Genomic DNA, 12,635 nt, shown 5'->3' with positions numbered 1-12,635 from the left:
ATGCGAATTGGCAACTGGCTCTGCTGAGTGTTTCCAAGACTGATCTTTACGTTGAAAGTGTCGGATATTGATATGAAAGACCATATAAAATGTCATATTGAATGATTTTATCCATTTGTGACAGAAAAAAAGAAGCTTTTCTGAAACATATCGCGAATTGGCAACTGGCTCTCAAGGTACTTTTTGAGACTGCTGAATGCATTTTAAGAAATGAAGATTAATATTAAAGAACAAAACATAGATAAGAATGATTTTTCATCATTATGTTTTAAAAGGTAATCAGACTTGCTTATACATTTTGAATAACCAACTGGCAACTAGTATGTAGTTTGTTATTCGAATGTTCAACTACCAACTACCAACTACCAACTGCCTACCAACTTTACTGTCATGAAAGAAGGGCGTCATGTATTTAATTAATTTGTAACAAATAAGCACAACTTTTAATCTGTGTTTGTGTCAATATCGATATTTACAATTGCAAAGGTTGTACAATACGCTCTGTTCCAATAAGATTAATGTTCACCGCGAAAATGATATGTAGATATACCTTGTTACTTTATCGTTCAAGACAATGTTCAGATATTTACTGGCTTAAATCAATACTAATCATGGACCTTTTTAAAAGAAGAAACGATGCATGTCTGTTTCTTACATCGTTTGCATCTCTTTCAAGCAAAAGAAGATTTCTTTTACCAAAATTTATCTGAAAATATTATATTATATAATGTTTTTCTCTTTTAATAAATATAAGGCAGTTTATTTATACAGCGCTATATCTTTCTGTGAACCAAAGTCGTTGAATAACATTTTTTTTGTGTTTTTTTTTTTTTGTCATATGCAACCATGTGGGAACTGACCAAAAGACCTTTCTCAAAAATGCCAAAATATACCATACGGTTTAAAACAATTCTGTGAAATCGTGTGATTTCGTAAGCACGAATTTTCGTGGATTTGGCCAACATGGCTATGAATTTTTGGAATTTGACCTTTGAACATTCAATTTATGACAGTTTTTCTGATTCTATAACATTAAATTTCGTCGATTGATTTAACCTCGCAATCCACGAAAAGTAATCCATTAATAAATGGTTTCACAGAAGTTAACGGTTTGCAAATAAAGGGGAATTATTTGGTAAGCATGCTAGCAAATTACATTATAGTATTTTGATAAATAAAATTTATATCAACTTTTCAGACAGTGTCAATTCTATTGTTATTTTCACAGTAAAGACTGATATGGAAATTCTTTGGATGTCTTGGACATTTTTCAAATGCATACAGTCCACAGATTTATTCGTACGAACAAAATGTCAGAACTGAAGGATATAATTTACGGAACTTGGAATATTGTTCGTAAGTATGAACAAACCTCTGCTGTTTGTACGTACGAATAAATGTGAGAACTGAACAATTTTTTTTCGGAATTTGAAATATTGTTCGTAGTACAGTATCTGGAGAAATTTGTGTGCAAAAAAGGTCCACTCGTAATTTCACCAAAAATGTTTAGAGGAATGGCTGAAGTGTTAAAATCTACCAGGTGACTGGCTGAAATCGTGGAACGTTTTTCAGAATCAAAGATGGCCGCCAAGATGGCCGCCAAAATTTAGAATTTCTACGAATATTTAGGTACTATCTCTTGTGGAAATGTATACCACCTCCATAAATAGACTAGATGCTTAGGCTATTAAATGTGTTTATAATATACCGTTGTTATTTAAAAACACTTTAATAGTCATTGTGTTTCGTATTACATATGATTTTGCTGAAACTAGATACAAGTGTCACGTAAATGTCAAAAGTTTATGACAGCTTTTTGACTACTGTAAGTCTCACAGAAAGTACCGCTCGTCTGCTACAAATAATATGCGAGTGAAAACAATCTTGTAAATTAGTTTTTCTCAGATAATTCGTCTTTTATTTCCTACAGGGAATTAAACATCATACACATGAGAACAAGAAAAAGGACGCATTACAGTAGGCTGAGACAAAAAAGGTGTAATTCTTTCGGTGCCAGAGTGATGAAATTTTCACAAGGAAACAATAACACGGTCCTTCGGGTGTTGCACGACAAACCTCCACTACACTATCATAAGACACTTCTTGCATGATAAATAGTTCAAGTACTTCTTGGAGACATTCTACATAAGAACAGAAAAAATAGTTTTATTAGATATTTTCACTGGGAACCTAGATGTTAGGTTTTATATTATATAAGAGATTGCTTGTAATCTATTCTTGTCTATGAACCTCAGGGTTGTTGCTCTCTGTATTTAGAAATATGATACAACTACAAAATGTCCCTGTGTATTATAAAGCAGTAACAGAATAAAAATACACTTTAAATACGAGAATCAGTTACAATGTTAGACGTTGGCACGACATTTTAACTACAGGAGAGATCAGTGTTGATTTTCTCGGGGCTTAAGTTGCCAAGTAGATAAGGACACTAACCTCAGATCACTTGCCCCTCACCGATGTGGGTGCGAACTCTTCATGTGAGGAAGCTACCTAGCTGGCTTTCAGAATGTCGGTGGTTCTACTCAGGGCCGCCCGTGATGAAATAATGCCTAGACAGGCTCCCGGGGTCTTCCTCCACCTTGGAAAGTTGGAACGTTACCATATGACCTTTGACTGTGTTGGTGTGACGTTAAACCAAACAAAAACAAACTAAAACAATGTTTTTGAATAATCTGTATTCCCTTTATTTATGTTTTATTTATCTTTTGAATATAGAGATTTTAAGACAGGTTTTGGGCTGTATGTTTCTCTTTGATGTTATGATTAGTTTTAAAATAAATGTGCGTCTTGCCTTTAAATTTCTCATGTGCTTTGGACATAATAGTATACTCGCAAATAGGCAGAAATTATACAAAGGAGTTTCCAACATGACAGGTCGTTAAATTAAGTTGTAAGGTAGTCTATTCGTTCGGTGGAACTGTGACTCGGCCTGTTTTTATTACCATATGTATGACATGCGAATATTTCTGTACTGTTCCTATAAGCAGTATTTAAGTCAGGCATTGTATTTAATATTATTTGAGAGAACAAAGAAAATATATGAGTGAAACAAACACAGAATGTTGTAATTTCTATGATTTCAAACAGTTGTTTCAAACAAAGAATTTAGTCGACACTTGTAATATGTAAACATATCATTTGTATGACATGCAAATATCCTTGTACATGTGAACTTCTTGTAGACAGTATTTTAGTCTGGTATTTAATATTGAAATTACCAGGCTACTTTAATTAAATAGCTTAATTCCATTTGAACTTTCTTAATAATTTCTTAATAATCTCTTTTTATCGAAAGTAACTTACGCATGTGTTTTATACCGCAACGACGCGGGGGAGGTACTTCACAAGTAACGTTATCGCCACGTTCATATTGGCATTCCTTCGTTTTTTCAAAATCTCTTAACTCTGTCTACGTTTCTCTGATTTTGTTTGCAGTATTAGGATTTTGAATATCAGAATTAATTCCTTTTTACTCAAATTTAAATTTAAATTTCTAATTCATCATTTTTTTTCAACACTGCTATATCGTCTGTGCAAAAGATTTAATGACTAAATGAGAGGTTTCGGGTTCGGGGCATATGTTCTCAAAACTAAATTGTGTCTTTTTCGGGAGGGCTGTCGCTAATGCTGTTAATACTTTTAGCAAACCTTTTTGTACTGTAAAATAAATATAAATGTTTTGTTACCATATAATAAAATTATGTACTTGTAATGGTTGCAATAAAATATTAAATCAAGTAATCCACTCTCTCAAACGAAAACCTACAGTTGTATATGTATTGATTGGTGCAAATAAAATGATGTGAACACAAAACAAATTGACAAAGTATAACGAACTTAGAGTTACCCCCATCCGGTGATTTCAGACTATATATATGCAACGACTGGGTAGAAGGTAGAGAGGAGCAAATGCTCTCCTTTGTCGATAATAATTCCTTGCAAAACTGCAGCACAATGCAGCCACACGTGATACCATGTAACAAAATGTTAAATCTTTTAGACGTTAGTTGTTATAAAGCGCTATATTTTCATGATTTAATCGCGTTATATATAAACTCAATAGGCCGTTGAACGTTACGATACACTTGAATATGTCTTCAGATCCAACAATTTTGTTTTCCGTGTTACTATAGCTAAAACATGTCTTCATGTCAAACCATATGTTTTTGTGTTACTACAGCTAAATTGCTTCATAGCGGGAAGACAAAGATTGTAACATGTACATGAGAACAAACCTAGATATATTCATTGAACATCGATATGTTCTGCATTCCGAAAATGACAAATCGCAAATTGCGCTTCATTAATGAATAGCGACGTTGTGTAGCAAATAACTGATATTAAAATGTTAATTTCAAAATTAATTAAATATAAGCCTTTGGAGTCTCGTGGGTTTTTTTTAGTTTTTTTTCTTTTGTTTGTTTTGTTTGTTTATTTGTTTTTTGTTTTTATTGTTTGTTTTTGTCAGTGTATTAGAGTTATTTTATGAATTAGAAACAAACAGAAATATTTTCGTATAAATGAGGGATGATTTTCTGGTATATGTTCGCAGATACCGATATCATGATAAAATTCGCTTATTCCTAATACAATATGAAATTACTGAGTATAAATGGCAAACTCATAGATAATACTAATGACTTTTGACAGGCTATAGCAAAACAAATGGCGTCGTTACAATGTTACGGTGTAGTATTGGTGTAATGTAGTATTATAGACGATACGAAACCTTTATTGACATTTGCAGATATCGCTGCCAAGACATAATTCAATTTTCATCTGTAAATTCATTAACTTATCATTATCTTTGAATGTTGGTGTCAGAGTTATAAAACATAATCTCATTTTATATCTACATCTGAATCTACAATATACCAATAGAGAAAAATGTTTCCTGCAGAGTAAAAAAAGAACCGTGTCACGAAAGCCAAAATTAAAAAAAAAGAAACTTTTTCATCTTACCTGTATATCTGAAAACTTCATCAAAACTGAATCATATACACTAAAAATTGAATGATATTTAAACATATCATGTCTTTTTTGTCTGTATTGTTAATACATTCAATGAGGAAACACGGTCAACTTTTTAGGTAAAATGAGTTTGGGTTGTTCGAACATTATCAACTAGTCTGATGAGTTTATTCCATTATATTTTCATTTCAGTTAATGAACTTTCAATTCTGTAAAAATGCTCTGTTTAATGTCTGGCTGTATCATTATTCGGAGGGAAAAGAAATTAATCATGTTATAACTATGAATGGAAGTAATTTAACATTTTAAGTATAAGAGAGTTTGATTGGCAATTTTAAAGATCAGTAATATCAGAGAATCTTCTCGTCCGCCGAACATAATGCTGAACGCTCTTGTTTCCAATATATTCTCGTTGTTAGCATCTGTTGCTGGCGTGTCTGATATTATACAGGAGAAACGTTAGTGAGAACACATGCATGTAAGAACAGTTTATTAAAATAAGAAGATGAAAGTAACAGATTTGTTGTAGGGTGTGGACTTGTATTATTCTTATGCAATACGCGTTTTGGATTTGAAGATAGCGTTCGGCTTATTATATTTATCGTTTTTCAAAAATAACAGGGCAAAAACTGAAAAATATAAACGTAACTGAAATTATGCTCAAACGTGTTCTGTAACACATTAGCCGATGTTTTTGGACAGGCGTTACAGGTGAGTTTATATAAATTAACGATTTCTTTCTAGTATAACTACTTTGTTTGTAATGTATATTGGTTACGTCAGCTGAATCAAACTTACATCCATTAAAACTATAATTTCTATAAAAATATGTATATATAAACTATCATATGAGGGGGATTTTGCAGGATAAAAAGTTAGTATTGTTGTTTTTATGGTTAGGCAAAAATGATATATTACATTTTAGTAAATACTTACTAGAAAGTTTCAAAGCATAAAGCGGTAAATTTTATTTCAAGTTATGATCGTTTAGTTCCTATTATAAAAAGGGACTCCGTGGTCGAGCGGTTAAGATCATTACCCGATGTGGGTTTGAAACCTCACCTTGGGTGTAGAATTGTTCATGTGAGGAAGCCATCCAGCTTGCATCCGGGTGGTAGATGGTTCTACCCAAATGACGGTCTATGCCTGAAATGTCGGACGGACACCACCATCAAAAGGTTGAAAAAGGCACCATAAGACCTAACTTAACTCGGCGGGACTACAAAACAAAATGGCAAATGTAGGTCTTGTAATATTTATGATAGCCTGTCAAAAGTTGGAGAAAATTGTATAACCGGTAAAAACTACGCGGCTCAAAATATCCTCATAATGATGAATAAAAGCTTGTCAAACTAAATATAGATTGTTATTAACTCTGCACTTATCAACAGTTATGCTGTTTGCAATATCTCAGCTAAAAGAAACCTCTGTATTTCATTAATTTATCATTGCAGTATTTGAATCAAGAGTTCTACACTTAGAGTTTAATGCTGACCCTAACCCTGCTAAATTTCTATAATGAACTTGTCTATCTTTCAATTGGGACAGTACAATTAATTGTTAAAGGGGTGCTTACCAAAACGATACTGACTGAATGGCGAACAGTGCAGATCCTGATCAGATTGCACGGATTTATAGGCTGATCATGTCCTACACTGGCCGCAAAGGCAAAATCAATCGTGTCTAGCATAATAAGGGATAACACAATAACTTTGAAATATCGGAATCGCTTCAACAGCATTTTTTATTTGCGAAGAAATAGAATTACATATTTGATAAAGGAAGACAATTCAAGAAGTAAACAATATTGACTTATGGTACTTATACACACCAATAATAACATTATGGCAAGGAAAACTAAATTTAATAAAAGGACATTACCGGTATTGAAAAATAGCCAGGTATAATTATGGTTTTTGTGAAATAAACTGCCTGGCAATGCTTCTTTCACTGTATGAAAATATAAACGAATCCTTAAAAAAGTTTCAAAATTATGGCCCGAAAATGAAAATTAACCTGGAAACGGACAGACAGCTTACATTGTACTATTTTATTGACCTGTCAAAATGCATATTGATTACATGGTCGGTGCACAGAATATTTAATCTTCGGTTGATTTTCGGTACATTCCGTACAGTGAACGGAAAGTAATCTGCAATTTAAATGGTTTATATTTAAAGCGTGTATACGGAGGTTCGATAGTCACGATAGCTCAGTGGTCACTGTCAGTAGCATATAACCTCGAGCTCTTAAGATCGAATCCGTGCAGTATCTGCACTTTTTTCACAAACACTTTGTACATGTACATTTTTATCTAATATATCCCCATTGTATATTTATAACTATTTATTTTTATTTTTATCTCTTTTTTAATTTCTTTTCTTTAATATCATTTTTATTCACGGTTTATTTCAGTACATTACAATTTCATAGATATAAATTAAAACAAGCTATATTCATGATTCAGTTTCGATCGCTATAATTTCAGTACGATACACATTTGAACGTGAAGCCCGTGAATTTTGATTTTCAAGTGTCCCTTTGTAATTTAAAACATATAAACCAAAAAACAATTAAAAATGAAAATAAAAATTGTTCTCACTTATGGGCTCGAATCAGCAATTTCCCGCATAAAAGCCATGTGTTGTAACAACTGAGCCATCGATACGAACGACAAATAAGGGTTTCACTTACAATACTCGTACTAAAAATGGCATTTAGACACTTAACCAAAATTTATTTCCGTAAAACATACGGATAGCACCGAAGCTGGGCCGAATATTATAATTATATCGAACGCACAGAGCGTATAATGTATGCACATTTGACAGGTTAAAAAAAGCACAGTACACACCAATTATTACGTTAAGGCCAGGAAGATTAAATTTAATAAAAGGAGATTATCTTTAAAAATAATAGCAAGGTACAATTATGGTTCTTGTGAAATAAACCGTCTGGCAATGCTTCTTTCACAGTATGAAAATATAAACGAATCCTTAAAATAGTTTCAAAGTTATGGCCCGGAAATGAAAATTTACGTGGAAACAGACAGACGGCGCTGAACGTACTGACGGACCGGTCGAGGACAGGGTGATTGTTGTAGGGCTTTTGCCAAAAGGCGATTGCCATAATTAGATAAAAGTAAAAGCACAATTAAAATTGGAAAATAATTCATTGAAACACAGTGTTTGCATTTCATCATTCCCTAGTGTGAATTAAAGCTCGGTGTTCACAAAAACATATATTTGTCAGTTTTAACTTTCATTCTTGTGCAAATTAGTCGATTCGAAATCGATGGAATGGTATGCAGATTTAATGCATTACCATTTCATGTATGTCTGTCGGGCAAAACAAAAAATAAGGAAAATGTCGGACAGGGTGAGCTTATGTACAACTGATTTGCAGCAAGGTTACAGTAACATCTTTTGACATTATGGTCCTTAAAATCATTCGTATTTTCTCCGGCATATTTAGCTAAAGATCAAATAAAAGGATGCTCATTAAAACTTTACACGTCTTGTTAAAAAGTGAAAATAAAAAAAGAACTTATGAAACAGAAAACAATTAAATGGAGATATTTTCTAATGTAAACAGTCATGATGATTAGGACATTTTTTGTCAGAGTATCTAAGAATCGACCCTAATTATACACATTTTTAGAAACAGTTTTCCTCTCTTAATTGTTGGAAATATGTTAAATAAAAACGATAAAGCGGTAAAATTGGTAATCTCTTTGACATTGGGTGTTAATTGTTTCTATGCGAAAATAGAACAGTGCAGGGATGTCACCATCTAGTGCGTAATTAAGAGTGTGCAGAAGGTCACAATTCTTCTCTAGTGCACTTTGGTCGGCGCACAGATGTAACATCACTGTTAACATTTAAGTTTTACACTAAAATGTTTACCTTTGAGTGGGGTTGGGAAGTATATTAAGCTATTATCATTTTTAAGCGGTTGATGAAACAAATGTCATTTTAAAGCTTGTTTAATGCAAGGTGATGCGTAAAAATAATATATTTTGATAAGAAATAACGAAGAGCTTCATTATCTTGAGAAATAGGAAGCCTCAATTTAGGAGTCTTGAAAATGAGTTAAGAAATTGCACAATGGTTTCGTGTTATACAGACTGGTTCGCTATTTCTAATATCCGTACCCTATATTTTCCAAATATTCCATGTGTGATATATATTACATTATTGCATGAAATGTAATCGTGTACGGATAATGTCAGAAGTAAGCGAGAATTATTGTTATTTTAGTAGATAATTTAATGATAGCTGAAGTTACATTTGAATGAAATAAGATAAAGATATTTCATATAAACGGTCGGAGACATTTGAATTCTCTGTAAGATAGAATAACGTTATATTTATGTACGTAAACCTTTGGTCGCATTCAAGTACAAATAATATCGTAAAACATAGTCTGAAAGCTATTAAAATTTTGACAGCACGTGCGTTTTTAATTTGGTTTATCATATACTGTTTAAGCTTCTTTGATAGATAAGAATATCATTGGAAAACTAAATTGAGGAAAGTGTTATGTTCCGTACTTATCGCATGTGAAAACGTTTACTGTAAAAATCATATAGATAAAAAAGCTGTAATATTTTACGTACATTCTTGTTCGCAGAGCACAAAATAAAAAAAAATAACCATAATATAAAGGTGAATTAAAATTTCTTCAAGGTAATTCGTAATATATCATTGATATTTAATACATGCAAATTAAAAAATAAATAAAAATGAATGTGAACTAATGTCAATATAAGACGCTTGGGGAGAATGACAAGAATGCAAACTGGTTAGTTTTTGTTGTAAGTACTTTCACATGATAAGCGCTGGCCGCACACACTTTCTTTGAATTGTTTGGACTCCAAACAGCGTCCGAAATTACGCCAGATATGCAAATATTTGTACACATAGCCCAATCATCATTGCAAAATATTTTAACCTATTTTTCAGTGGATAAAAGTAATAATAATGATATTATATACTATCGACAATCGAAGACCGCTGTGTTATGTCTTGTATGACCTTTAGTGAGTTTTGTTATTAATTACTGTTCATCAATTAAATGACTTTCTACACACGTTATGCTAATATATTTAGCGTAAGTGTGTTTAAGTACGAGATCTGTTTAATATCAATATTGATTTATTTTGATTGTTTGCTGCACTGTATATAAGTTCATCCACGCGGTGAATAAAAACAATGAGATTAAAATGATATAAAAAAGTGTAGGCTTGTTGATGTTTAAAAAATGAGTATATTTATATAAACAACGGGAGAGTGTTTGATATATTATCCAATAGAAACGTATTCATCCTTCCTCTGAACGTGCAATTTACTACAATTTGGTTTATGAATAAAGTGAATAAGGGAAATATAGCGCTTTAATAAGCTCAGCTGGCTGCTAATTTCGTATTCCAACAGCACCTAAAATATCGTGATTAGACATGAAAACAGCTTAACAAAAATGCTTTTATTAACACCGGCATGACAAATTGTCTACGCGATATATATACCGTATTTTATATAGCAATAATATACCAAGTACAATACTATAGTTTGAACTTTTGGCTGTCTTAATGTCCCTACATATGTCACGAAACAGAAAATTTACAGTTTCTTACACGAAGATACATGATAGGAACAATGTTTATTTTGGTTAACGTTTAAGTCACAATGACATAATTATAGGTCATATGGCAAATTTCCAGTTGTTTTGCTTGGGAGGAAGACACAAAGTGCTCCTCTGCACATTATTTCATCATGGGTGGGCACCTGGATGGAACCACCGATCTTCCGTATGCCAGCTGGATGGCTTCCTCACATGAAGAATTTTACGCCAAGCGAGGCTCGAACCCCAATAAGTTTGGGACAAGTGATTCGAAGTAACAAAACTTAAAGGGTGAAAACCCTGTAAAAACATTCAACGGTATAACCCATATATTTATAAGGTTCGAATTTAGCCGGATTTTCTGCTTATAATTCTACTCCTTAAATGAAAATATAACTTGCATTTTCGATTCACAATGCAAAGTTGTACTAAAAATGCAACTTATAAACACTAGCAACTCGTGTTTGCGTTATCATCAAATTACAAAAAACTCTAGTACATGTAACAAACTACATCAATATTACTGCAAGTACTTGTCAACTTTTTAACAGACATGCCGCATAACGCATGTATCGAATGTAAACATCAAATAATAACCCCCGTCATTCCGAAAAAGACAAAATAACACTGAAATCACTGTGATTTATAAAGAAATATAATGAGAAAACAAATTCGATAGCTGATTCGAACACAAATTTTAAAAACGGCGGCCTCAATCGGGCATCAGTACAAGTTGACGCCCCAGAATTAGAAGGGCGTAAGAGTTAGTTACGCCCTTTTATGAATCATACATTTTTTGAAATTACTCACCAAGGGGCATAATTCTGTAAAAAATTTTCGTCACAAACTGCTGTGTTGACCAAATTCACCAATAATAAAAGGGCGTATGTGAAAAGTTTTTCAGAATCCTAGTAATAGAAGGGCGTATCTGCACTTAACTGTAGTACCAGAAAAGTCCACTTACGCCCTTAGAATTAGAAGGGCGTATCTGTCATAGACAGTTTTTTTCGTTTTGCCGAAAACTATGATTTTCCACTTACGCCCTTCTAATTCTGGGGCGTCGAAATTTAGTATAAAAATTTTCAACACGTGGGCACCGCTTAGAAATGCTAATGTATAACGCTTGCCGCGAAAGATCGCTTTGTAGCTTATGGGTGTTAGCAGCTTAGAACTTTCGTGCCGCAGACAAAGTTTATTTGTGCGATGGTTACGTTTAACGTATTGTTCCTAGCACTTACCGAGATTATCGCAGGCAGGCGAGGACTAATATCCGAGTTTCATAGAGATCGTCACATGCATTGGTCCAAACCAGAACTTTTTATTTGCAAGGTTCATGATACTGTTTGAATGAGGGATCGATCCCGATTTTCGTCCTGAAGAGGATCGATTCCCTACAGAGTATTTCCATGGTCATGAAATTTACTCGACACACAAGGATTTTTAAATGTGTTCTTGATATAAAAAAGGCGTCTACGATTAATGCCTAATATGATATTCTTGTTGTGATGAGATGACAGTATTTTTATTCTGATTAAATAATCGCTGATTATACGATGCCACAATGTTTCTTTTTCTGATCATTTCGATTAAACAATAATGTATGCATGTTTGTAAGTAAGTAAGTAAGTAGATATGTTAAACCTTCTGTCTTTAAGCCTAACTAATTGTTTCTATTGGTCAGTCTGAGCAGTAGTTAAGGTGTCACGATCATTATTCCATTGTTTTCGAAGACAATGACTCTATAATTTTCCATACAGATTCAGTAGTATAGAAATGTATATTAGACGAAATAAACCAAGAGGCGAGTATTGCGAAGTCTCCAATAAACCGTGTTTTATTAACCTCCCTACAAATACTTTTAACCACAATTCAGGTATATTGTTTAAAATTAAATTTACTTAAGATCCAACATATCAATCGTATATTAAAATTGGTTAAATATTTTATTCTTTCATGTTTTCTTTCCTATCACGAATTTAATCTTATTTCGTTTGAATATAGTAGAAAAGCATTGCATAGGA

The 12,635-nt window shown here is 32.8% G+C and overlaps 1 protein-coding gene across 2 annotated transcripts in view; it reads left to right on the top strand.

Annotated features, from left to right (window-relative positions):
* LOC123566328 (5-hydroxytryptamine receptor 5A-like) overlaps positions 1-12,635 on the top strand; it is a 43,300-nt gene that overhangs the window by 28,663 nt on the left and 2,002 nt on the right. Inside the window, exon 1 of one of the 2 annotated variants that reach the window (XM_045360304.2) lies at positions 5,407-5,703. The exons of the other annotated variant lie outside the window; for it this stretch is intronic. The gene's annotated coding sequence lies outside the window, so the exon portion shown is untranslated. Of the gene's footprint in view, positions 1-5,406; positions 5,704-12,635 lie in introns of those variants that run through there. 2 annotated transcript variants of the gene reach the window in all.

This window comes from Mercenaria mercenaria, chromosome 8, assembly GCF_021730395.1.
Source record: "Mercenaria mercenaria strain notata chromosome 8, MADL_Memer_1, whole genome shotgun sequence".
In the NCBI taxonomy this organism is placed as follows: Eukaryota; Metazoa; Mollusca; class Bivalvia; order Venerida; family Veneridae; genus Mercenaria; species Mercenaria mercenaria.
Note: the sequence above shows the minus strand (reverse complement) of the source record. Positions and strands in the feature narration are given on the sequence as shown.